Here is a 23854-nt window from a genome sequence, read left to right as displayed (position 1 = left end):
TATGTAAAACTTAACAAACCCATTGGTTTGATTATTTTGCCTGCTCGTCTGTTGAAGTGTCTTTTTGTGGATGTTTGGGGACATAGATCTATGACGTGCCGGTGGGTTTTTCGCTTTTTCTTCATCTTGATCTTCATCTTTATAATCATCCCACTCTTCAGTGTCATTGATCTCTTTTCCTCATCCAAGCCTTCTTCAAGAACAAAAAATACAAAATGCCATATGACTGTCATCAGTATCTTTTTCTTGAATTTTTGTCCATTTCATGCAGCAAAATCTTACTTAGTTACTCCTCTCTACTAACAATTCATTCAGTGAAACTTCACGAAGAACAATACTGAATATCCAAGAAAGCATATAAGCCATCTTTGATTTTTTAATTTTTTGGCGTTTTATAGTGAGTGGTATTTAGTAGTATTGGCGTTTGTTTTTTTGGTTTGATCAAATGGAAGTTGCTGAGACGTATCATTTTATAGGATGTCTTTTTGGCGCGTAAGTTAGGCGGTGCCTTATTATAATAAAGTATTCGTCGTTTCAGTTACTGTTTGTAATTATTGTTTTTGATAAACTTTATCTCTGAAGTCTGTAACACGTCCTATCTTTCAAGTTTGGCGTTTTAGATTCTATATAATAAATTTTCCCTCTCTTCAGTATTACTGATTTGTAGTTACTGTTTCTAGTTACATTTTCAAGTTTGTTTTTTATTTTTATTTTTTACTTGTCTAAAGTAATTTTATTATTGTTTGGTAGTTTTTGGAGCGTTTTATGGCATGTTGGCGTTTTGAGAAGCATTTGGCCTTGTGGCGTTTTTATTACATATGGTGTTGTTATTATATAACAATCAACTGAAAAAGAAAATTAAAAAAAATATATATTGATCTTCCAAATCTTCACTGTCACCAGTCTCTTTCTTCTTTTGAAGCATCTTCACTGGCTATTTCGACTTTCGTATGATTTTTTTTATTTTTGTTTTTCGAAGTAGTTTTTTTGTCGCCGTGTGGAAGCACAAAGTCTGAAATCAGCCTCTTTTTCTATAATATTGGTCCATCTCATGCAGCAAAATGTTATTGAGTTTACACCCTTTTTAGCCAACAATCCTTGAATTTCCATGTATATATTACTTTTATCACGATTAAATAAGTTTTTATATTTCCTATTTATGTAACACATGTATCGAAATTGAAAAACCATAAAAGTAAATACTTGTACTAAGGGTTTTCAAGATTGGATTATCCGGTTTTTGGATTTCCGGATTCGGTTTTTTATCCAGGTTTTTTTTAACACCTCTAACTTGTACCAACGTTGTTCGGACGTTTTCTAATTAGTTATGTAAAAAAAATTATTTTGAATACAACTCCGTTTCCAATAAAATTTATATATGAATTTTGATAAAAGAATAAACATAAAAACATACTTAGATTTTTTTATTTAACAAACATAAATTATTAAAAAAAAATCAAATGGAATGATAAATAAATTATCATTTATTTAACAAACACAATAAAATTATAAATTATAAATTTTATTTAAATAAAAAACACTATTTCTAAAAATACAACTTAAAAATAAACATATAAAATTAAAAAGATAAATAAACAAAGCCTACTCTTCGTCTAAATCTGGACTGGAAATTCCAATGCTTGGATCATACCATTTCATTACGTGTGTAATTGCATGAAAATGCTTTTACATTGCTTGGCTCTTCAACTTATTTAGATTGCTACCATTATGTATTTGTCTCCTTTTTTGAACTTAAGGTGGGTGGGTTAATGAACTACCAAAAGGAGTAAATATCTAGTGTGTAAGGTGTCTAGGTGTAAGATTGTATCCCTATATATGTCCTTGTTGTAAGTAATAGAAATCATTCACATTAGCCAGGAGAATTGGTTGAATGCGTGCAACAAAGATGTTCAAAATAGCAGTAGTAGCTGCATTGACTATTCTCTTTTTGTTTAGGATTAGTTTAATTACCTACATATATTTAGCTACGTATGCCTTGGAAAATGCACATCCTGCTCTTAAAACCGCTCACATGCAAAATGTCTCGTTGCGTATTTATCAAAAGGATCCCTTGTCGCTTGATGCGAGAGTAAGGCTTCAAATAGGCTTCGTTGTGCATAGTAACCTAAAGTTGTATCCAAAACTAGGGACTTTCGTCCTTAGTGCAATGGTAAGAAACAACACCCTTAGTGCCTCATCAACTAGCCACTATGTAATCTCAAACTCTGATCAACACATGTTGCTGAACTTCCCACTGCTGGCGTTCGAGAAGAAGTTCGAAGACAATGAAACCATATGGGTAAGTTTGACCGGGGACTTTGAGATGCTCGTCAAGTTGTCTCATTTTCCGTTAGTTCCAAAAACCGATCCACATGTAGATTTTTTTTTTGTGAGGGGGAATTTAATGATGGCCAACTTGACAAACTGTACTATAAAAGATGTATAGTGACCTAAAGTGAGATAACGTGTCCACCGAGCCCATGCCAAATGATATGTACCCGCAACCTATGCATGGACTAGTTCCATCATTTTATTTAAGTTTCTATATGTGTTTGTTTGCTAGAATAAAGGAGTTGGTGGGATGACCACTTCTCCAAGTTTCCATGTTTTCCAAATTCTTAGGGTAATTTATTTCCGTGATGCTTGTAAGGCTATAAAGCTATATTTTTGTTTCTAAAGGATTATTATAATTATAAATGAAATATAATTATTATTAATAAATTGTTGAAAAGTTTGACTGTTTTTTTGTCCTCTGATAAACCTATTACCATCTGCTTCAACAACATCCTCTCCATATCGTCTCGAATTCTCTCTCTACCTCTAGGAACCCAAATCAATAAATCGGGTGTTGATTGATGCATCCCAACTCATTTTCTCGATCTCTCTTCTTCCCATTCCTTTTGATTCCATTGTCGATTAGTGAGAAGATCAAAATGAAGGCTTGAAGGAAGTCCGATTTAGATTTTTTTATCGATAACCCTAATCTCACATCCTCATCTCCCTTCAGTCAACAACAGATGATCACGAAAATGTTGAGGAGGATTCTAGGGTGTCCGTTTGCAACTTTGATGAAATTATCATCCATTTGTAAGGATCTTTGGTACATTTATTTGTTAATTTCTGATTCAAGATACACAAAATACGAAATTATATGTTTTAATTTGTTAATTTCTGGTCGGTTTGAAGGTTGTGCTAAGGGCAAAGTATTGATGTTAAAAACTTGGTTCAGGTGGCACCCCTCTTGTTAAAAAGCCGCAGTGAAGAGTCTGTGTGCAGAGTGAAAACACACGTATGAGACATGAAGTAGACATGTTCGTGTTCAACTCCATAGTCAAGTCGAAGCATTCTTTTTATGGTTCTTTTATCATTGAAGGTTTTGTTTACTAACGTCTAATTATTGTTTTTTTTTCTGCAGAGTCACTGACCCACAACACCGCGCACATGACAATTGGCCTTAACATTACGTACGCGTATATAAATCGCATGTTATAAAAAAGCGCGTTCATGAATCTGGGAATTCGCATGGGGGATGAAATCGCATGGAGGATGAAGATCTAACGGTTGGGGTTATCGCATACGCAATGTACGATAAGCCATTTTGTACGTTAATTGGCCCCTATATATATAGGGTAGGGTTCATGCGAGAACCACTCTTATTGCGAGAACCATGAGAACCAGTGTGAACAGGGGGTATTATTGTAATTAAGTACTGAATGTTAATAACACGGTGTCTACAGTCTCTGCATTTCGATTTTCATTATCAACATCAACATATCATCATACAAATTAGGGCACAATTCATGGCACAAATTGAACAAAATCATTCATCATCAGTTACTGATTGTTATTACATTCAATAATCATCGATTACAAAATCATAGATTACCATTTATCGACGTGACCTAGAAATCAGAAATCGTTTCCATTTATTAATCGTTGATCGTCTATCTCTGCCAAATCTCAACTAGTCGCCAATCACGCCATCTAACACTCGGTAAGGCTCTGATTATTACTAGTAGATATATATTATTTCTTAGGTATCTGTTTTTTATCAGTAATTTTGATTTCTATCAATGATTTATATGAATGCGATTCAAGTTGTTGATCTGTTAACTGTGCTTGTTATGTTATTGCACGGATCTTATACAGTGCCATAGCCGACCTAGTATGTATATGTGAACCAAATAAAGTTAATAATATCATTCATGTGCATAGTGAATTTGAGCAGATTTGTTTAGGATACGTGTATATGATTTTGTGTAATTGGAATATGCTGGTGTTGTTGTTTTAGGTAATGCACATGTGCATAGTGAACTTGAGCAGTTTTGTGTAAGATACGTGGTTTTGTGTAATTAGGATATGATGGTGTCATTGTGATTTTGTGAAATTAGGATATGCTAGTGTTATTGTTTCATGTGATTCACATGTACATAGCAAACATGAGCAGCTTTGTTTAATATAGGTGTATATGATTTTGTGTAATTAGATTTTGTTGATGTTGTTGTTTAAATTGATGCATATGTGCATATTGAATTTGAGCACATAACATTGAACTTTACATATGGATTGATTTTAAGCATCATTATAAGAATATGTGATGCACATGTGTATATTGATTCACAAGTGCATAATGACAATGATATGTGATGCACATGTGCATATAGATGCACAAATGCATATCATTTACAGTGTTGAAAAAAGTTGTTTAATGCACATAGTAATTGAAATTGCATGTTTGATTATATTATGTTTCAATTATTATTGTAGGCAAAAAAATGGAAAAAAGCGAAGAAAATAACACTTTTGTTGAGATCAAATGACGAAGGGGCAACAAAACTGCCAGATGATAAGGAAGGTGAATACAAAAGTGTTAAGTGAAAAGCCAAAAAAGGTTGGTTATTAGTCGATGATGCGGTTGGTAATATATGCACATGTGCATCCAATTGTTACTTTCATGTTGAACGATGTTCTTTGATGTCATGTGCTGTTACGGCAGGAGAAAGAAATACAAGGAATATGACAAGTAAACGAATGCACGATGTGATGGATGATAAGGGTGACGAGACAGTGGAAAACATTAATGAAAGAAAGTTGGATAGAACGGTGTTATATTGAAAATTATGGTTGTTTTTGTATGGTGGTTTATATGTTAGTTATTTTTTTAATGATAATTTATATTTGTTTATTGGACGATGACAACTATATGATCGTTAATTCCATAATTTGATGTAATATGGTATAGCATTGTTGGAAATGCACATGTGCATAAGTTGAATTAGTATGCATAGTGGTGATATATGATGTGTTCATGGATGATTATATTCAATTTACAACGTTTTCAAATGTTATATGGTGGTTGGTATAGTATATGTTAGAAATACACAAATGTCTAATATTATGACGTAAATGATTATGTTGCCTATGCACATGTGCATATTTATATATTATGATGCATAGTGGTAATGTATGATAGTGTTTGGTATAGGATATGTAGTTTACAATGTTGTATGGTGTCTGGTATAATATATGTTGGAAATGCCTAGGCACCTATTGATGTGATATAATGTGTGGCATAAATTATGTTGGCAATGCACATGTGCATAACGTAAAGGTAGTAATGTTTAATGTTGTTTGACATAGTATATAGTGGCAATGCACATGTGCATAATGTATACGTTGCAATGTATAATAGGTGGATTGAAAATGGAGTACACGCACTTAAAACATAATGGCATTAGAAACAGTGCATCGACAAGTTTAGATGCTACAGTTTCAATGTTGAAAATGCACGCGTTGGATAATGCACATGTGCACGTGTTGAAACAGTGGACATATTGGTAACTTATGTTAATTGGACATGAATAAAACAGTGAATATTACACCGTTAAGTAGATAAACAGTAAGTATAAACATTGAATGTAAACAAAATCAAGTGATAATCAATATATAAGTAGTTGCGTGTGGAAAATCCAGTTGTTGTAGCATAAGTGTTGTACTTCATCAGAATGTCCTCCTAGTGATTAAACGTTCTATTTAGAGTAGGGAATTCAGCATCAACATCAGGTATCCAATATGGTGTGCCTTTAGGTGAAGAATGCACGACAATCTTAATTGTTACTGTATATAAACAAAAAACTAAAATGAATAAAAAGAGGATATAAATATCATAATTAATAAAATATATGGCATGTGTACGCACAATGTTTATACGGTCAACGATGTATACATGGTCAACAGTTTATCGGTGATGAGTAATCGTATACAGACGAGCTGGATTAGTTTGTTTTAATCACTGAATAAATGATGTATTCGACTGAGTAATCATATACATACGAGCCAGATTAGGTATCGTAGTTTCTTGCTTGTATCCGTAACCCGGGCACAATGTGTTGCTGATCTGAATTCCCCTTTTTTTCCAGGTATGTCTTTGTCCGTAACATGCCTTCGACGCTTTTCCATTCTAACATATTGGCTTTAGGTGTAGCCCAACCGTTCCAGGTCATTACAAAGCCACTCGACGGGTCCGCTTGTGGCACACAAATCCTCTCTAATGGTTTAACATTAAAAGTCGACTTATTTTCCGAGTGCCAACCCCACCCATCTTGACCCGTCTTCATTCTGGTGTTTCTCAGCAGTGCCAAAAGATGCATAAACTCCATCCATGCCTCCCCGGTTGTCGGCTTGTTCTTCCATTTTTTTGTAGTTGTCCGCCACCCAAGACCCTTTGTTTAATGCCATTCTGTACATAATTGGATAATCATCCATAAGGCACCTGTTCAGAATCCATACATAAACAGAATCCATACATCAACGAGATAGTCTAATTTTCAACATAATGCACATGTGCATATAAGTTAATACAATATCATTTACAATCAACATGATGCACATGTGCATATAATTTAATACAACATGTGCATATAATTTAATACAACATCATTTACAGTCAATATAATGCACATGTGCATATCATTTAATACAATATCATTTACAAAGTATAAACACCATTTACAGTCAACATAATACCTTTAGTCACAAATCGAATGAATTGCAACTCTTGATGTTCTTTATTTGTAGGTGCTGTACCAGTCAAAGTGATGTAGACATAGAGTCAAGAGTCTGAATTTCAAACCCATGAAGGGTATATCGACTTTCAACAGTTTTAGACATAATTCTGTGACTATCAACGGGATTGACAGCAGATGGACCTCCAAAGTCGGCGTCAGATGTTGTATGAGAATGATATTCAGACAATATATGAGGAGGTTCATCGGATATACGAGGATCGACAAGTGATGAATCAGAAGACACCATATACCGCTGTAAACATCGTGCCGACTGCAACCGCCATGAAATACATGAACACGACTATTTATATGTCGTGAAAACCACCGTGCACGGCTCTCCACCGCCGTGAACCGCCGTGAATGCCTCTCAGCCTAGTGTGAAGACCATGAACTGGTGCTGGTGAACTACTGAAACCCTAAAGTGGAGATAACAATGACATAAGGAAAAAAATAGAATGCATGTGTTTTTTTTATAAACATAATATAATTACACAAATGATATGTGTTCACACTGGTTATAACAAGAATGTATTCAACATCAACTTCAGGTATCAAATATGGGGTGCCATTGGGCGTAGAATGTATAGCAGCCGTAATTGTTCATGTGAATTTAATAAGAAAATTTAACAAATTACATGTGCAATGTAATTTAATATACAATATAACAAATTAATTGTCATCATCATGCACATGTGCATATATTTATAATGTATCATAATTTATAATATGATTCAGTTTTTTTTTTAATGGCAAAGGTTACATTACTCCTACTTCTAAACTACACCAATAAATACTAAACTACAACCCATGCCAGGATTTGAACCCTGGTCTTTTCTCCAAAAGGCAAAAGCCTCTACCACCCAGCTATAGCTGGAATGGCATATAATATGATTCAGTTAACATACTAGTTAACTGTAACATTCCTATTTTTATATAAGAATTATAGGTTTGGTTAAATTTATTAACCACTAGTAACTAGTAACTAGTTTATTTTTAATCTAAATATTCAACCTAAATAGTTTTAAACACTATTTTATATAGTTGGTTGAAATATTATATTAATTAATTGACCTGTATATAGGTGACCTTTCTAAATAAAATAAAAGTATATAAAAACTTATATTATTAGACAGGTAGATTACGGGTAAGCTGACCGTTAGAAATATGAAGTACCTAGTCGGACCCAGAAACCGTATAATAATTAAATTATAAAAATACATTACATTTGAACCTACTCCGTTTTTAATTAATGAAACTTGGTTCAAAATGTAGATAAGATTATTCTCATTCTAAAGACATATTCATTGTTTGATAAAACGTCATATTTTAGAAGTTATAAGTGCCAAATAAGTAAAGCAGTTAAATTAATTATAATATATATATAAAGAAAAAAAATAATAATTAAATAACTTATGAATAAAGTGTACGGTACACTTTGAAAAATAAAATTTAACTATATTAAAAATAAATGCATATATATGCTAGGTGTATGTATTCGAATGGTACATGAAAATAAATGGCAATTTATGTGATACGTGTATGCTTGTGAATCATGAATTATGAGTAGTGTTTATCCTAAAAATATGGCATGAGAAGAAAGTGTACACGTATATAAGAAATGGTGAGGACTCCAAGCCACCATACCAGTATAAATAAGAGGAGCCACATTCCATTATCTTACACAATTTCACTCGATCTCACTTTCTCTATATATATTCTTAATTTTTTTTATTTATTTACACCATAATAATAATAAAGCCCTGCCTCGTTTTAAGTATTGCAACTCCCGATCACCGCTACCCTTTCCGATTGATGTGAGCCTCATAACATATGTCAGGGCTCTGCCCGACTAAGTTGTTGGGATTCGGTCTCGGGACTTCGAGACAAGGTTGAATTAGGGATACTATACTTAACACGAGTGCATTATATTTTTATAGCTTAGAAGTTATGCCCAAAATTTATACCAGGAGATCTTCTAGTTGAACCCTAAAAATTCATAGTGGGTCCATTCTCTTTTCTCACAATTTTATTCTCTTTTTGTGATTCACCCAAAACTATTATTTATTATTTTATTTTATAAACTCTATTTGAGACCCCAAGTTATCCTGCATAAACCCTAAAATTTTCATAACAATTAGAATCAGGATCAGGGCCCCTAAAACTCAGAGGGGGCATTTCCCATTCGATATTATTTACACAATTCGTTGTCAAATGAGAATTTCTTCGAATCATCGACTCAGCAAGCCTAAGCTGGTGACCAAGCATGCCTACCCTACTTTGGCATTCCCCGCGACACGCGACCGGTCCCGGGGATCCTGTCGCGACACGCGGGCGGGTCCAAATTGGGGTATAAATGTTGGGGCTCGGGGCTTGAACAGTTTGCTTGTTTCGACGTAAAATTTCCTTTCATACACTGAGATATACGTAATTTTACTACCAAACACACACAACCCTGAAACGCTGCTACGATACAGGGTATTAACTCAATCGCTGCTACGATTTAATGTCCGATCGATTGAAACTATCCGATGAATGTTTAAGTGCTACTCAAATTGGGTTTATACTTTGTCATTAGTCGTGATTTCGACTTGAATGTTTGAGTACCACCCAAACTCGGAGTGTACTCTGTCATTCGTTGCGAATCCGATGGATGTTTAAGTATTGCACTTTGTCATTCGTTGTGAGGGTATTAATCTCGTGAGTTATCGTAAATGTTGTATTAGTTAATTACCTAGTTTTGTGTGCATTATTATTTAAATTAGGTTATCAGGCTTATCAATAGACTAAACTCTACCCCATACACTTACAATCAAAGTAGATGCTAATTCTCAGAAGAATCTGAATCATGAAGCTTGTTAATTCAATACTGCATGCTTATAATGTGAGTCATTCTCTTTTTATCAACTGTTTTACAAAACTCCAAGTTATTTTCAAAGTTATAATTACAGGGATTAAGTCTTTGTAATCACCAAGTTACAGCCGGTATGTGGGGTTTTGTATACATTACTTATTTCCCGTCACCATTGGACAACGAGTTAGCCAATGGGTGATCTGACCATAGTCACAGACACCATTTGGACAACGAGATAGCCAATGGGTAGTCGAGTGACAAATACTGTGGGTATTTGGTTGATATCAGAAACATTGTAATCGCTCTTAATACTGTGAATTATAACAAATGTGTTGTTTTCAGTAAAATGAATGATTCACTCAGTATTTCCCGCTGACAAAACCTTTTTAAAACGCGTTTCAGGTAATTACAGTAGATTGGAGTAAGAATTGGATCTGGCACTGAAGGACTTCAAGAAGTGGCTTATTTTATTAATTAAATCAAATCAAGAAATATTGTTTTATATAATCAAATTTATATTAAAGCTATCATTGTAAAACATGGGTTTTATCCCATCTATTTAATAAATAAAATCCGGTGTTTTTAAACTCTGATATTTTTCCTAACTCACGGTCCTGATGAAATTTCCGCCGCAATGTTTTTAAAAGTAATCACCGGTACCACTGGGCTGCTCGCGGCTCCCGATTCCGTCCAGGATGGGGTCGAGGGCCGTGACATTAACATACTGACATGTGCATATATTGTTGATTAATAATTAGTGACAACATAATATGAATGTGAACATATTTTAAACATGTATAACATTGAATAATATACAAATTACACAAAATGGACACGGGATACCTTTAGTCTCAAACCGAATGAACTGCAATTGAGGTTATTTTGTATTTGTGGGTGCTGTACCAGTAGAAGTAGTGTCAATCGACAACGATTGGTCAGATATATTGACAATCCCAGATGCATTCCCAGATGATACCATAACATTAGCTGGTATTGACATGGAATCAAGAGTAGGTATTTCAAATCCATGAAAGGAATGTCGACTATCAACTGTTGTGTACACAATTTTGCAACTTTCAGTTGGATTGACAACATATACTGGTTTGGCAGCAGATGGACCACCAAGATAGGTAGTATCAGATGTATGAGGATGATATTCAGAGATTGGTGGGTTAGTATCATCGGATGCGGTAGGTTCAACACGAGATATTTCAACACGGGATGAATCAGTGGACGCCAAATGTAGCAACAATCCCGAATGCCCCAGCAATGAAATTTGTGGGATGAAATTTGTGGGATACACTGTTGTCTAATGTCGCGAGAACCACCGTAAACTCATGTGTGCTGCCGGTAAGCCGCCGTGAACAGCTGTGAACCTTAATCAAAGTGTAGATGATGATGATGATGCAGATTGTGGATTGGGAACAAATGTGATGAAGAAACCCTAAAACAGGGGACACGCGTGTTTATGTTACAGATCCATATATTTAAAATTATGACACCGTGTGTTTTTTGTTAGAATTCAATATATTTACAATTATGCCACGTGTTCACATTGGTTCTCGCGGCTCTCGCAATAAAGGGTGGTTCCTAACGGAACCTTCTCCTATATATATATAGGGAAATTGTAAAATACAATATCCGTTAACGTACATTACATACGATATAGGGAAATCGCATGTTATAAAATAGCATTGATGAAATCACATGTGATAATTTTGATGAAATCACATGTTAAAAAAACAACATGCGAAATTGTTAAAAAAACATGCGATTTTAACATGGGACGAAGATCTGACGACTGAGATTAGCGCGTACACCTTGTACGATAAGGGCATTTGTACGTTAACCTAACCCTATATATATATATATATATATATGTAGGAGAAGGATCCGTTAAGAATCACCCTTTATTACGAGAACCGCGAGAATCAATGGGAATACAATCAAAAATACCTAAAAATAGATAAAAAAACACACAAAATTTTATTTTTTTTAATATTTTTTATAAAAAAAAATCGCTACTTTTACTAGCAAAAAAAGTTTAAATTTTTTTTTTTGTGTGTGTGTGTGTGTTTTTTTTAGGTTTTTTGGGGGTTTAGTTTTTAGCATTTTAGCTTGGGGGGGGGGAGTGTTTAGGTTTTGGGGGGGGGGGGGTTGGGTTTTTTTTAGGTTTTTTGGGGAGTTTAGTTTTTAGCATTTAGCTTGAGGGGGGGGGTGGGGGTGGGGTTAGGTTTTTTAGTTTTTTTTAGCTATTTTAGATTGTGTTCACATTGGTTCTCGCAGTTCTTGCAATAAAGGTGGTTCTCGCATGAGCCTTACCATATATATATATATGTATATATATATAATGTAAGTATCTATGAAAAACCCATTTAATCTAGAAAACTTGGCAAGCCATCATTTCACCCTCTTCCCCATCCCATCAAGTCATTTATTACCCATCATCTCATCACTTTTTTAAACCAAACAGTATATACAGAACTTGCATCTCTTTCTTCGTACTTTATCCCCCATTCCTTTCTTCTTCAAAAACCCTAATTCCTTTGCTTTCTCCCATCTTTCATGGCTGATTTTCAGGCATCAATCCATCACCTTTTTAGTCAAAACCCAACCCCAAATTTCAAACCCCCATTTTCTTTCTACCTCAACTATTTCTCTCTCAACATTCAAAACCCCAAAACCCACCGGAGAAGAAGAAGAAAGCACTGCAGATCCAAACATTGCTGACGATCATTTGAGCACAAAATTATACGACGATCATTGGAGAAACAAGAAAAAACGACGGTGATTTTTGTTTGGAGGAAAACCCTGGATATGAGAGCCACATTTCAGTTGTTATCATCCGGTAAATGTCACCGGAAATGGAAGAAATCAAGAAGCAAGTGCAGAACCAAGTAAGTTTCCTCTGTTTTTTCCGATAAATGTCGCCGGAAATGTAGTTATTACGGTTTTTTTTCGATGATTGATGGAACAGACAACCATCTGTCTCATCGCTCGTCGATTAGTAGGTGTTTAGTTTCGAATGTCTCGTGTTTTTGCGACTTTTAATCTGATACAAAATTGTTAGTTGTTTTGAATGAGAGTAGAAATATGTGTCTTCTTGTTCATAACTGATGTTGTGATTTTTTATAAGATTTCAAGTAGGATCCCATGACAACTGTTATGTGCTTAATTGGTTTATTAGAGATTTGGTTTTATAAAAGTTAGGATTGAGATGTTCACTTGGCTGAGATAATGTAGAATTCGAGTTTTGTTATATGCTAAGGATATTGACTTAATATTCTAGGGGACGAAAGGTTGTTTGATGAACTGTTGGTTTGTTTGCTTTTTTGTTTGAAAACATGTTGAGAATAATGGCCATAAACTGTGTAGGAGACTGTGCAATTTCAACTCAGAAAAACATATTCGGTAACATGTGTTAAACCTGTCTTATTTTTATCAAATTAGGTAACATGTATTAAACCTGCATTATTTTTATCAAAAACATATTAGGTAAAGCTGTCTTTATTAGGGTAACATGTGTCAAACCTGTCTTATTTTAATCAAATTATAACATATAGGAGATTAATACTGATGTACTTGTTTTGTTCATAGGTGAATGGTTGTTTTGTGTTCAAAATGAAGATGGCTATCAAGAAGCAAAGCATAGCTAGATTTTTGTTAACTTATAATAGTTTTTGGATCATTTTTATATATTTAAGTTCACATAAAACACTTTTGCCACTTTTGTTACCTTATGTATTACATTACAACTTCCAGGAACCAAAATCCTGAAGATGTTACATATGTTAACATAAGTAGATTCTCTTAAAATCAGAAGAAGTATTACATCTCGTAAAGAGGAGTATTGTTGAACGTAATATAACATTACATGTACCACATAACATCATTAAAAGTAAACCATAAAAATGTTGTTGTAAACCATTCAATGAAACACGTAAACTATAATGTCAGAAAAAGGGTAATATAACATTAAATGTTACCCATAACATCATTAAAAGGGTAATATATAAAAATGATACAAAATGTATAAACTTCATAATTTATTCGGAATATCTCGTTTATTTTACAAATAAAAAGTCATTTTTTTTTTTGAGGGATAATTAGCTACATATGTAGTAACAACGTTACACAAGTTACTTATAGTTACCCCAACCCTTTTTTTAGACACAAAGGGGGGTTACACATATGTAACACATGTTTGTAACATGTGTTACACTAGAGAGGTAACACATGTATAACCACGTTACACATGTTACATAGGAGATTAATAAGTTTTAACTATAGAACATTAATATTGATGTACTTGTTTTGTTCATAGGTGAAAAGATGTTTTGTGTTCAAGATGAAGATGAAGATGGTTATCAAGAAGCGAAGCCCGCCGAAGGATTACAACGCATCATCAGGTTTTCGTGGTGACGATGGTGTGTTTTTTGGTTGGCTGCTATGTGTTGTAAAGATGGATGTTGTTGTGATGACCATTTTTAGAAGCATTAGAACTATTGATATAAAATTCATTTTTATTTTCAGTGTTAGTATGAATACCGATGTTGTTGGGAAGGCAAATTTTTTTTATGCAACCACTATATGCGACATGTGTAACAGTGACGTTGTAACACATGTAACACCTATATGTAACATGTGTAAGATGGTTATACATGTGTTACATATGTTACCCCATAGTGTAACATATGTTATAAACATGTGTTACATATGTCAGCCCGTTTGGTGTCAATTTAAACTTAGTAAAATTACATATGTAACAACATTACATCATCCAAAATGTCATATCAATAAACAAACAAGTAATATATGTAACTATAAGTATATGTGACTAGTGTAACGAATTAAAGGGACAAACGATACACTTCATGTTACATATGTACCTAGAGTTGTTATTAACAATGTTATTAGTAGATAAAAAACCTACATTAACGTATATTTTTTACATTGAACCCAGCTTATTGGTCATAAGTCTTATACATGGAAATAAGTTCCTCCAGTGTGATGTATGATTTAACAATAATATGATGATATTGCTCGTTGGCATTCGGTGTCCACAATTTAGTGTCATTAGAAGACTCGTAAAGATGGTAATGTGGAGTATGTTCTAGATCATCTATGGAAATAGGGACGGATGTTAGAATAAGTTTATGTGCGTTATGAACCCTTGGGTAACAAAAAGATCACACATGACACTTGTCGCCATGTTACATGTAACATCTTCTCTACAATGTGTGTAACATCCTTAAGAGTTGTGTTCCAACTCTGCTTTATATTTTGTAAGTACTTATAGGTAAACATGTTTTAAAGATACAACATGTAACATGTGTTACACCGAAATGTTACACAAGTGTTTCTAGTTTACACATGTTACATCTTGTGTAACTCTGCTTTATATTTTGTAAATGTTTCCAGTTTCCAGTTTAAACATGTTTTAAAGATACAACATGTAACATGTAAGTACTTATAGGTAAACATATTTTAAAGATACAACCGTATCACCTTACAAGTTATATGTTTTGCTGACAAATGCCATGTCACACATGTTACACACTATAGAGTGAAACAACAGTATTGAACTTTGCTACACATTTCCCATTCTGTCGTAACATGTGTAACCTTTTTGGGGGTATCGATGTTGTAGGTTTATACAGCCTAAAAATATATACAAATGATCCAAAACTGATCATACATGTGTTAACCTATAGTGTAACATTAGTTACAAACATGTCTTACATATGTGCAGCCCCGATTTTTGGTAATAAAGGGGTTGAACATATGTAACACATGTTTGTAACATGTGTTACACTAGAGGGTAACTTCTGTACAACGTCAAAGGTACCCACCACATGCCCTTCATCGACTTCTTGTTCCCATTCTTCATCGGTTTCTCCATCTACCTTCTTTCGCTTTATGGCCACCTTTTGTCGTATCCGATATTGTGGTTCTCTTCCTTCCTGCCAAGATCCCTTCTCGTTTGGATGCAACTGCTATGGCCAAGTCGTAATAACACAAGTTACAGTCCAGCATTTTTAATCTACTAATTAAAAAAATAGTAGTAACATAACTAAGACTAGCTACTTTCTACCCAATTATGCCCTGAACTTGAAGTCTCCCCAAATTTTGAGTTTTTATCTGCATCATTTCACACGTAAAGAAAAACTAAGTAAAACCACCCAAAAAAGGTTACATATGTAAACAGTTAGCATACATTTCAAACAACTACTATCCGGTGGAACCAACTCCCTCGCTACAAGCACTAAAAAACATGTAACATATGTTAGCACAACCTTTCGTATTTGTTTGTCGTCGTATAGCTTTCGTTTTTGTTTTCTGGATCGCCTTCGTGATCGAAGGGAAAGTCTTCCAAACTTCTACTACGACTTTGTGGGCCTTATGCCAGGGGGTTTGGGGAAAAAGATAAATTTATTGTTAACGATAGGGAATTCTAAGATGTGTTACACATGTTAGAATTGTATATTGTTTTGAAGTAGCAATAGGCATTCTAACATGTATCTGCATAATGTTGTGAAAAAAGATTCCTTCATTGTTACTTCAAAACAATAGGCAGTTGTAACATATGTTAGACATGTAGCTCCTATATTAAAATCTTTCCTAACCAACGTAAGACGTATTACATGTGTTACACTTCAGAACATTATGCAGATACCTGTTATAATGCCTATTGTTAATTCAAAACAAAAGACAATTCTAACATGTGTAACACATGTTACAATTGCTTTTTGTGTTGAAGTAACAATAAAGATATATTTTTTCATTGTTACTTTAAAACAATAGGTAATTGTAACATGTGTTACACATCTTAAAATTGTTTATCTTTTTCAAATAACAACAGGCATTGTACACATGTAACACATGTTACAATTGCTTTTTGTTTTGAAGTAACAGTAAATATTTTTTTTTACTGTTACTTCAAAACAATAGATAATTGTAACATGTGTTACACATCTTAAATTTGCACCACTCCTATTAAAAAATTAGGAAATGCTAAAGTCAACCCAACTTACTACCTATGAAAACACTAGTCAATATAAAAAGAACAAACCAAATATCCTTTTTTGTATTTCAACGATTAGTGTGTCCGTGTCCCAATCCTCAAAATCTGTACATCGTCAGTTTCTTCATTACTTAATTTCATAAAAATAAAACAGGTGTAACACATGTTACTTAATTTCATAAAAATAAAACAGGTTACCTAATATGTTTTTGATAAAATAAAGTCAGGTTTAACATATGTTACCTATCTTTATAAAAATAGGACAAGTTTAACACTTGTTAGATAACTTGAAAAAAATATGAGAGCTTAACACATGTTAACTAATCTGATAAAAATAATACAGGTTACATGTTACATAATTTGATAAAAATAAGACAGGTGTAACACATGTTACACTAACATGTTTACCTAATAGGAGAGGTTTAACACATGGTAATAAGATAGGTTTAACAAATGTTACATCATTTTATAAATTTGTGACAGGTTTAACACATGTTACACTAATATGTTTACCTAATCAGGGAGGCTTAACACATGTTACGCTAATACGTTTATATGCTTTTGAGTCCGTTGACTTGTACCCTAATATCAGACAGGTTTAACACATGCTACGCTAATATATTTATATGCTTTTGAGCCCTTACACTTGTACCCTAATATCATAGGTTTACCTAATTTGTTTTTGACAAAAAAAGGCAGGTCTAACACATGTTACCTAGTCGCATTCAAAACAAAATCACCACTGATCGGACCCAAACACCTACCTACTTAGGGAAAAGTTCAAAAAGGAAATTATGATGGACAATCATACACATGTGTGCATACAAATTTGCTTAATGTTTTCTTACTCGAACGGGTATTTTATAAACATCAAGTAGGTACTGTTAAAATTTAAATATGATTTTTTTGGGACAAAGCGATTGCAAAGTAGATCCTTCTAGAGCTCTTTAACTTTTGTTACTATTTTTCCAACTCTGTTAATAACCAATTATACATAGAATTGGAGCAAATCTGTTCGGGCGTTCAAACACCGATCGATCAGAAAAAACGAAAAACACCTACTGATAAGGAACCCGAATGAAACTTACTTGCTTCCGCATGTTCTTGCTTTCTACCATTTCGGGTGACTTTTACCAGACGATAACAACTGAAACGCTGATCTCATATATATTCTTCTCTGGTGGGTTTGCGGTTTCGATTCACTGCCGCACCTTCTTTCCCGGCGATTTCGATTCACCGTCGCACCTTCTTTTTTCTCCAGTGCACTTTCTTTCTTCTCCGACGTGTCTTTCTTCTCCAGCTTGTCTTTCTTCTCCAGTGGGTTTGGGGTAGATGGAAGCTCTTGAGAGAGGAAGAGATGATTTTGAAATGAAAGGTCTTGGGGTTGATGACTTTTGAAATGAGGTTGGGTTTTGAGTAGTTGTTATTGAAAATCGTGTGCCTCCTTTCATATCATTTCATGCATGTCAAATCAGTATTAAAATAATATATAAAATGTACTAATATTATAGTTGATTTTACCTATATGCCTTTCAAGTACTTTTGTTGACCTCATCATTCTATTTAATTTAATTAAAAAATGCTTCAAAATTTATGAGCCATTGGATGATCTTGATCAATGGTTATAGATTGGGTTTCCTAGGTTTTCTTAGTACAAATAAGTTTTCTATACATCCTTCCCCTATATATATATATATATATATATATATATATATATACATGTATAGGGGGCTGCTAGAATGAGAACCACCTCGAGTTGTAAGAACCGCGAGAACTACACCCCACGGGTGGGCGTTCACCATGATTTTTTTTTTACAACTAGATGTGTGTATTATAAACACATGCGTAAAAAAAAAAAAAAAAAATTAAACACCACGGCCGAGGGGGTAGTTTTTTACACCACAAGTTTGGTGTTTTTAATTTTTTTCTTTTTTCTTTTTTTTCACCAAACTTGTGGTGTAAAAAACTACCCCCTCGGCCGCGACGTTTAAATTTTTTTTTTTACGGCTGTGTTTATAATACACACATCTAGTTGTAAAAAAAAATCATGGTGAACGCCCACCCGTGGGGTGTAGTTCTCGCGGTTCTTACAACTCGGGGTGGTTTTCATCATATATATATATATATATATATATATTTATATATATAGGGGATCGCTAAAATGAAAACCACCTCCAGTTGTAAGAACCGCGGGAACCACTTTCTGGCCATTAGATCTTCAAAATGGATGGATGAGATTAAAAGTAGTTAAAAGTAATATTAAATTCTTTTTGTCTTATTATGTCTTTAATATTTTATTGTTAAAGGGTATTTCAGTAAAATTGTCTTTTTTGTCTTTTTATATATATTATTTTTAATTGCCATTTTTGTCCTATTCATTAATTACTTTTTATTAAAAAAAATTTTTTAAAAGAATATTTTGAAATAAGATTTTTATAATAATTTTTTTAAGATTTTGTTTTAAGAAAATGTTTTGAAGAGCCGTTTTATTTACGCCTCGTTTTTACGTCCGGCTTTTTCAGGCGTCGTTTTTTACCGCGCCGTTTTTTTAAGAAGACAGTTTTTTTTTGCGCTCCGGTTTTTGCACGCCGGGCTTTTCCAAGCGTCGTTTTTTTAACGCGCCGTTTTTACGCCGGGCTTTTTCAAGCATCGTTTTTTTACCGCGCCGATTTTTACGTTTTAACGCGTCGTTTTTTTACATTTTACGTTAAATTTTTTACGCTTTACCGCGCCGTTTTTAACGTTTTTACGTTTATTTCGTTTTAACGCGCCGTTTTTTTACGTTTTACGTTTTTTACATTTTTAACACGTCGTTTTTACATTTTATGATTTACGTTAAAACTTTTTTACTTTTACGTTTTACGTAAAACTTTTTACGTTTTTTTTCGTTTTACGTTTTACGTTTTATGTTTTACGTAAAACTTTTTACATTTTACATTTTACGTTTTACGTTTTATGTTTTACGTTAAAAGGTTTACGTTTTACGTTGAACTTTTTAAACTTTTTACGTTTTACGTAAAACTTTTTACGTTTTACGTTTTACGTTTTACGAAAAAACTATTTACGTTTTACGTAAAACTTTTTACGTTTTACGTTTTACGAAAAACTTTTTACGTTTTACGTTTTTACGTAAAACTTTTTATGTTTTACGGTTAACTTTAAAACTTGTTACGTTTTACGTGAATACTTTTTACGTTTTACATAAAACTTTTTACGTTTTACATTTTTTATGTTTTACGTTAAAAAGTTTACGGGTTACCTTTTTTTTTTTACAAAAACTTCTTTACGCAAAAACGAACGCACCCTGAAATCGCAAAACTCGGGAGATGTTTCAGATATATCGTTATCATCATCGACTAGGGGGAATATTAAAAACCAACAACATCAAAACAAAGTCTATCTCGAAAAAAAAACGGTTTAAACAGTTTGATAATCACACTGAATCAAATCGAAACAGTCCTTAATTGATCTGATTCAGTCCGAAATGATCAAAAATAACACCGTCAATCAAGTTTCTAATTTTCGATTCCTTCAACAACTAGCATAAGCCGCTGCACCCTAAGTCGATCAAACACAACTAACACTACAGCAGCCTTATATCAACAACAATTCAGATTTTACTTTCTCGAAACACAAACAGAACTTTAATATCAATTGTAAACGCGATTCAGCAAACAAATCAGATTTCTGATTCTTTGAAACTCTTGATAACAATACTGATTCATTAAAAGCAGTCCGAAAGATTGAATTTTTATCCGAAATCAGTTCAAAGACTCAAATGACACACCAAAGTTGATCGAAATCAACCGAAGCAACTCAACTAAACTAATACATCAGATCTGAAACATATCGAATCAACAATTCTCGACAAAACATCAATTCAGATCTGGACTTAGATTTAGCCGATTTTATCTATGAAAACTGTTCAAAATATTTAGATTTGTATCGAAAATTACCAATTCAGCACCGAAACTCAAACAGAATTTATCAAATCAGTTAGAACAAACAAAATTCAATTCGAAACATATCGAATCGGCTTAATTCTTGTTCAAAACACATCGCCGCAATGATATACAAACAACTGAACTGTTTACACTCGATCAGCAACACATCAAAAATCAACTGAACCAATCTGAAATCATTGTAAACTTGTTTAAACAGTTTGATAATCACACTGAATCAAATCAAAACAGTCCTAAAAGGAAACAACACTTACCGGAGAAAGTTAAGAAGATCGGGGCTATTGGAGTACACAGCGACCGGAGGGGTCGCCGGAGACGTCGGCTCCTTCTTCCGTCTCTGCTTCGTCGCCGACGTCCAACACCTGTCGGAGCCCCACGGCGTTGCTGCTGCTGTTCTCTCTGCTCGCCCGCCACAGCCACCCCCAAATCACACAAAGATACATACCTGTTCCTCGGTCTCTCATTGTCACCGTCCCACCCTCGTCATATATCAGCATATCCATCATCATCGAGGCCCAGCGGGGTCTGTCAAGGGTTCGTCGGAGCGAAAACCGTCGCTGGCCGTATCGAATCTCATCACCAAAATAACAAATCACAATAACTTTAACCTAAACACCTTCAGCAACACAAACAAATCAAAACAAAACGATGACGTATCGAATCTATAAACTTAAATTAACTCAAAATACAAAATCAGACCACTTGAGTGCCCCATTGGCCTTTGAGACACGCTTCCGGCGTTATCTTATCGTCACGTCCGTACAACAGCTCTTTAACGTCGTCAGTTTCATTCTCATCGTAAACATAGATCTTGAGATCGATCTCATCACCGTATCCACGGTGGGGCCACCGTACGGGACCGTCGTCGTTGCCGGAGAAGCGAACGACGTCGGATTGGAATTGGTTGAAGTGTGAAGTGGAAGGTGTGAGTGATTGGTCCAACAGTCTGGTGGTGAAGAAGGTGATGGCGATGAGAGCTAGGGCTCCGATCTATTGTGTGCGAGTGCAGGAGTGGAAGAGAGGATTTTTGAGGTAGGTGAAAAATGGTGGGTTTAGTGTGCAGAGGTTTTTTGAGGAAGATGAAAAATGGTGATAAATGAGAGAGGAGAGAGGAGAGAGTATATAAAGAGTCAGTTGCTTTAATTGTGGAGAGAGGGAAGATTTGACATTTGGGGTAAATGACCAACATACCCTTTATGTTGGCATAACCTGATTGGTTGAGAGTGGTTCTCACGGTTCTTACAACTGGAGGTGGTTTTCATTTTAGCGCTCCCCTATATATATATATATATATATATATATATATATATATATATATATATATATATATATAGGGGATCGCTAAAATGAAAACCACATCCAGTTGTAAGAACCGCGGGAACCACTTTCTGGCCATTAGATCTTTAAAATGGATGGATGAGATTAAAAGTAGTTAAAAGTAATATTAAATTCTTTTTGTCTTTTTATGTCTTTAATATTTTATTGTTAAAGGGTATTTAAGTAAATTTTTTTTTGTCTTTTTATATATATTATAGAGTTAAATGCTTGGTTGGTCCCTGTTGTTCGCAAAAATTTCATACTTGGTCCTAGTAGTTTACTAATTACACGCGTGGTCCCAAAAGTTGTCAAAAATGAACTCGGTTGGTCCCTTGACCTAAGTTTTGTTAAATTTCTCAGTTAACTATGTGTGAAATGACTATATTACCCTTACACAATTAAAAACCTAAAACTAAGAATTAAAAAACCCACCACAACCTGCATCATCTTCATCACCATCAACAGTACCGAATGAATAAAACTAACCGAGTCAAGTGAAAAACCAGTGGTTTTTGAAGCCTGATGTCACACCCCGATCTCCACGTGTCACCGGTGGGCCCGGTGTGGGGTACAGTGACGTAGTTGGCATCATCATAGACAAACAACACAATATAATAATGCACAGCGGAAGCAGAATAGATACATTTCAACTTTAATTAAATGACATAATAACCATCATAAGTAGTTGAAACGGATCCACAGGCGGATCAAATAAAAATAAAAATAAATTGTTCAACAGTTATTTGTCGTCCGAGCTTGCGAGACTATATTGGACGCTCTTAGGAAACAGCCAGCCTATTTCGTCTAGTACCTGCACTTAACCTTTTGGGAAAATACGTCAGTTTACACTGGTAAATACAAGTCGACTGACTCATTTTGAAAATGATTGAAAATTGATTTGAATGCACAAGGTATAAATATTTTTATTAACTTGGGATATTTATGCAATATAAACTTGTGAACGATTTACATGTACCCGTACTTATGGTGGCCCGGGATCTGCTGTCCGGGCTAAAGGTTAAATGACACACCACATTAAAGAGTTATACACGCCGGGTGTACGCCTACACCCCGTGCTCTGGTCGTGGCCATCTCGTAAGATAATGCCAAGGATATCCGGGACACGGTCAATAACCCCCCAAAGCCTAAAGTAAGACAAGACTGTTTAAACGAGTCGCACAAGCTATTCAAGACTGTACACCCATAAGGTGCAGGACTTGTGCGCCCGATCAAGCGGTATTTTAAATACCGTACCCCAAGCCCGTATAGGGAAAATAAGTCAAAATGTATTTACCTGAGCAAGTATGAATCACAAACAGTAAGTGTCGGTAGCTTTTACTGGGCCTCCTAATCTGGAACAAAGGTTTATAATTAACCTATTAGATTCCTAACGGGTCTTTTATTTAAGCCTAAGCTTTGACCGGTTAGTTTTAAGGATGATACGGTACAAGCGCACGATTAAGCGAAAGACCGGATAGAATGTGATTTAGACCCGACAAGTTTGAATACTTGTATAATATGGGTATACTAAATACGTTCTGGATTTTGAGACAAAAATGATAACGTTTGACCCGTTTCGGTCAATTTACGCAAACTAGTTACGTAAACCGAATACGCGAAAAGGGTGTTACGG

At 34.4% G+C, this 23854-nt stretch overlaps 1 long non-coding RNA gene across 1 annotated transcript; it reads left to right on the top strand.

The window, feature by feature from the left end:
* The first annotated feature begins 8707 nt into the window (after positions 1-8707).
* Positions 8708-11463, top strand: LOC118488277. The gene is made up of 2 exons (XR_004884090.1): positions 8708-9948; positions 10321-11463. It is a non-coding gene; the product is annotated as an uncharacterized LOC118488277 (long non-coding RNA).
* The last annotated feature ends 12391 nt before the right edge of the window (positions 11464-23854 follow it).

The sequence above is a fragment of the Helianthus annuus genome, chromosome 16, assembly GCF_002127325.2.
Source record: "Helianthus annuus cultivar XRQ/B chromosome 16, HanXRQr2.0-SUNRISE, whole genome shotgun sequence".
Taxonomy (NCBI): domain Eukaryota; kingdom Viridiplantae; phylum Streptophyta; class Magnoliopsida; order Asterales; family Asteraceae; genus Helianthus; species Helianthus annuus.
Note: the sequence above shows the minus strand (reverse complement) of the source record. Positions and strands in the feature narration are given on the sequence as shown.